This window comes from Geospiza fortis, unplaced genomic scaffold, assembly GCF_000277835.1.
Source record: "Geospiza fortis unplaced genomic scaffold, GeoFor_1.0 scaffold396, whole genome shotgun sequence".
In the NCBI taxonomy this organism is placed as follows: domain Eukaryota; kingdom Metazoa; phylum Chordata; class Aves; order Passeriformes; family Thraupidae; genus Geospiza; species Geospiza fortis.
The window spans coordinates 923,785-928,251 of NW_005054345.1; the positions used below are offsets into that span (position 1 = coordinate 923,785).

Below are 4,467 nucleotides of genomic sequence, written 5' to 3' on the forward strand. Positions count from 1 at the left end.
TGTTTTTTTGAGGGGGGTGTTATTATTTGAGGGGTTTTTTTAATCACAAGTACTAGACTCAGTTGAAGTTTTTAATATCATGTACAATAGGCTTTACTATAAAGATACAAGTAAAATTTTTGGCACTTTGTAAGACTCATTATCAGACAGTGAGGAAATGAACCCTTCCCAAAACCAACAGGATAAGTGTAAGTCACTCCAATTGACTTATCTTGTGTCTTAAAATTGGACAATCCTAAATAAATTCTCCTGTGACAAAACAGTAAAAACTTAACAAAGAACTGATTATCCCCGACATGGTAATTTTTACATACATGAAATTAGTTCAAATCACTTTATCTTAACTTTTCTAAATTGAAAATAGTCAAGGGGGTGAGGTTAAAAAAGTGATGAAGGACCCATAGTATCGTCCTCAGCTTTTCTGGGGAAAGAACATCATAATTCATCATACTCCAATCCACATAAAAGCATCCAAGCAAGCCATAAATCAAAGTCAGAATGTTATCTAAAACAAAGACATTTAGGACCTGTCCATTAAATTACTCAGTTACTTTTATATTTCTTAATGATGAGTAATATGCTGCTTCATAGATTACCACAAACTTCCAAGACTGAGAGGTCTGTCTAAAAATTCTCATTACTGAATTGAGATTATAGTATAAATGTTAAATTGAAACTCTATCATATTCCTGAACCCACACAATGAAACAGACTTCAAGTATTCTTCCATGTACCTAAAATAAAGGATCCTGCCAAATCCAGTCTACTACTCTACTGCAAGTGATTGATGAGAATCACAAAATGAAAGTAACACACAAAGTAATTAACATTACAGACAATGAAGTATAATTATTATATTATTACATGGAAAAAAGGAGAATATTTTCTAATGAGGTATGTATTTTAATTCAAATACAGCAAATTTTACACTTCTGAATAGTAGGCACTTGCTCTGTCAGGACTATTCATTCTTTACTCAATCAGTTCCAGAGGGAAGACTCCAAATGATGCAGTAAATGCAGACATGGCATCCATTACAATTAAACAGCCAGCAAATGTAAACCTCACAACTTGTTTTCATATCACAATGACAGCATGTGGTAATGAACTTTCTGTTAAGAACTGTTAAGACCTGGAAAGGGAAAGAAATATATACTCCCAAATACTAATTACTCAGATGCTTAATACTCAACCTCTTCAAAAACCTGGAGATCAGCCAAAAAGTGTCATAAATGGTTTCACTTTGTAGGAGAACCTTATTTACCAGCATTCTTAATTTCTATTTGTGCAGATGCCATGCTTAGTATTTAGCAATGAAACACAGCAATGCTAATTAGACCATCCATAAGCATTTGAGTTTTTTTATAGCCCAGAATTCTCCATTAAATTCAGCTAAGGAATGTCAACCACATCTGCTCCAGCCACCAGGGAAGGGAAGGTGGTCCTGTTCACAGGAAATAAAGGTGGTTGTATTCCCAAGGGATGATGCAGACCCTCAACATGCCAGCGGCAACACATTTGTCCTGCCTGAAATGTGACTCTTCAGCCCCACAGCAGAGAAACTTGGCAGTGTGCACCTACTGCTGCCCAAACAAGCATCCAGTGGCTCACCTACACCACAGAGCAGTGGAGTTAGCTGATGTGAAAGGAGGACTGAAGGTCTGACCAAGCGCAGCACTGTGGGAACAGAGCGCTCCCGGCAGCAGGGGGAGGTGGGATGCTGAGCTCCCCTGGATGTGATCCCTGTGCCAGGGCACAGTTACAACACCAGGCACTTCATCTTCTGGCTTTGCCTCTCTCCCCTTTCCCCTCCTCAAACCTCACCCTAGGAACTTTTACATCTTTTTGATGCAGAAATGCATTCCATTTTGACAAGGTCACCGTCATTACTCACAACAAAGCAGATTTCTCACTGCAGTGCTGAAATGACTAAAAACAATAAACTAATTGAAAAAAAAACCTGTAGCTTAAATAACAAGAAAAAAAAGCAGTAAGAAAGCAACCTCCCTCCTTCTTCCTCTACTGGGTGTTGTTCTATGCTACCAAAAAACCACTGAAACATCACAGACAACAACTCATCCTACTGAAATAAATCAAAACCCTGTGACCTCATGGGGAAAAAGGAGTTTTACTGCTAATATGTAAAACTAACACCCAAAAAGTCACCCATACATATTAATAAAATCACAATGTTTCCATGTAAAACCTGTAACTAAAACATCACCTACAGGTGATCTGAGATCTTTTTTTTACAGTGATCACATATTTGAAAATTGCTCATTCCACTTGACTCTAGTGGTAATTACCAGTGGAGTCTAGAAGTTCGGCCAAGAGAGCAAAAAAAAAAATTGAATAAATTTCAGAAATGTTACTAAATTATTCTAGCATCCTCTCATCTTTTAAATTCTGCAATGCTAAGATTATTACAAAAGCCAAAATAAAAATTGAGAACATACTGTGAATGTATTTAAAGTAAATTAAAATTATGGCTTTTTACTTTCTAGGATTATTTTCAAGGCTTCACTGTATCACTTGATGCTATATGTGCAAAAATAGATAAGTTAACATTTTGAATATATTTAAGTTTTACTTACGTAAACGCATTTAAAAAAAAGAGAATGAGTTAAAACTCATCCATTTACCTTGAACTTTAATGAGCAGAACAGATATAATTTGTGGCATTAAAGTTATTCAGGCTCAATAAAAGCTAAAACTTGTCCTTGCTGAATGGTGAAATGAGATTTGCACGGCCTGTGTACGCCTTGTTTCCCACAATCAAACTGTCACAGCACAAAAACATTCTCCTGCATGGGGAGGTTTTGATACCCATTTCCCTGGTGAAAGTGTGAGCAAGATCTGAAAGAGTTATTGACAATTCATACAGTATCCCATATTCCATTAGTAGTACAAGCAGAGAACATATCTTAACTCTGAAGGGAGATGAAGCAACAATGTTTTAAATTACTATTGACTCCACTAAATTTCCTGATAATGTCAGAAGACTGTAGTCTGGCAGGTTCATAAGAGACTCAAGATGATACAGGAATCCAATTATGCCAAGTCTATTTAGTTGTCCTGTTTGCTAAGCCAAAGGTTAACGAGAACTGCACTGAAAAAACCTCCTGTGGTATTACAAAGTATTTCTTATGCTGCATAACATGCAAATGAAAAAGTATTTTAATCAAGTCCTTCTTTAACTCCTTAATTGCAATGGGGTACCCTACAAGACAGCAAATTAAAAACTCATGATGGAAAAAGTGATCTTAAAAATTTGTCACTGAACTCAAGTAATTATTACCAAATATTTCTAATTTGGGGGAAAAAAAAGTTCAGATCACAGAAGCATAGATAGTCATTGCTATCATTAAATCTTTATAAATAGTAAGCTACAGCCTCTAATTTTAGACAGAAATTAATTGTATTTTTGTTGGCAACACGCTCCAATCTGTTTACACAGCTGACAAGCTCCAGCGCCACCCGACTCGAGCAGTGAGCTTTGAGGACTCGTCTGCTTCAGAGCAGATGACTCAACATTCACCAATTTCATTAAAGATGAAAAGGGGAAAAATTCACCTGCAACAATGTCACTTGTAAAAAAAGACTTAAAGCAGATTCATGAGTTTTACATATGTGAGGTATCCTATTCAGAAGAAAAGGAGGGGAAAACTACATGAAAACCTAACAGCTGTGGGAAAACAGATTAGAAGTGTTGAGTTTCCAATTCTTTTTTGGGCTAATGTAAACTAATAAAATGTTAAAATGGATCCACATTTCAAAGCCTGTAATTACCACATGACACCATTCTGTTATTTCAGACCTTATGTCTATCAGCTCAGATATGCCCTTGAATACATGGACTGAGATTTATCCACCTTTCTCAAACTTAAATACTGTTTCTGCAAACACCACCACAGCTATACTTTACAAGTACACTGGAAATTCAGACAGCTTTTGCCTTTTAGGGTTATTTTTAATTACCATAAATCCTTGACTCAGAGCAAAAAAAGGAGCAGTGATATTCAAAGAGCAATTCTCCCTTTACAAGGAGAGCAGAAATGGACAGGAATGGCAGATAATGGCAACATGTAAGAAAGCAAACTCCAAATCCATTTGCACTTTATAGAATGATCAGGTTCAATAAAAAACTTAATTTTTCTACATTTTTCTCGGGTCACAAAATCTACATACAACCTAACTACATAATTATTTCACCCATTTAGTCATTTTTTTAGTGGATTGGCTGGGTTTTTTTCTAAAGAAAGGCAGACCTCACTAGCTGGCACTGGGAACATACTAGCAGAAGGAAACTGAAAGACATGCTGTAAAACACACTGTAAGGATGACCATGCAAGGAAGCAAGACTAATATTTAATGGGATACTGCAGGTAAGTCCCACGATTTCATGAATTTGTGGGCAATTCTGAGTCAGTGGATTCTGTCCCTGGTGGTGACCCCTCACTGATTTCA

At 36.4% G+C, this 4,467-nt stretch overlaps 1 protein-coding gene across 1 annotated transcript in view; it reads right to left on the reverse strand.

Annotated features, from left to right (window-relative positions):
- The window catches only part of FAF1 (Fas associated factor 1), a 146,801-nt gene that overhangs the window by 65,350 nt on the left and 76,984 nt on the right, over positions 1-4,467 (reverse strand). The gene's annotated exons all lie outside the window — the stretch shown is intronic.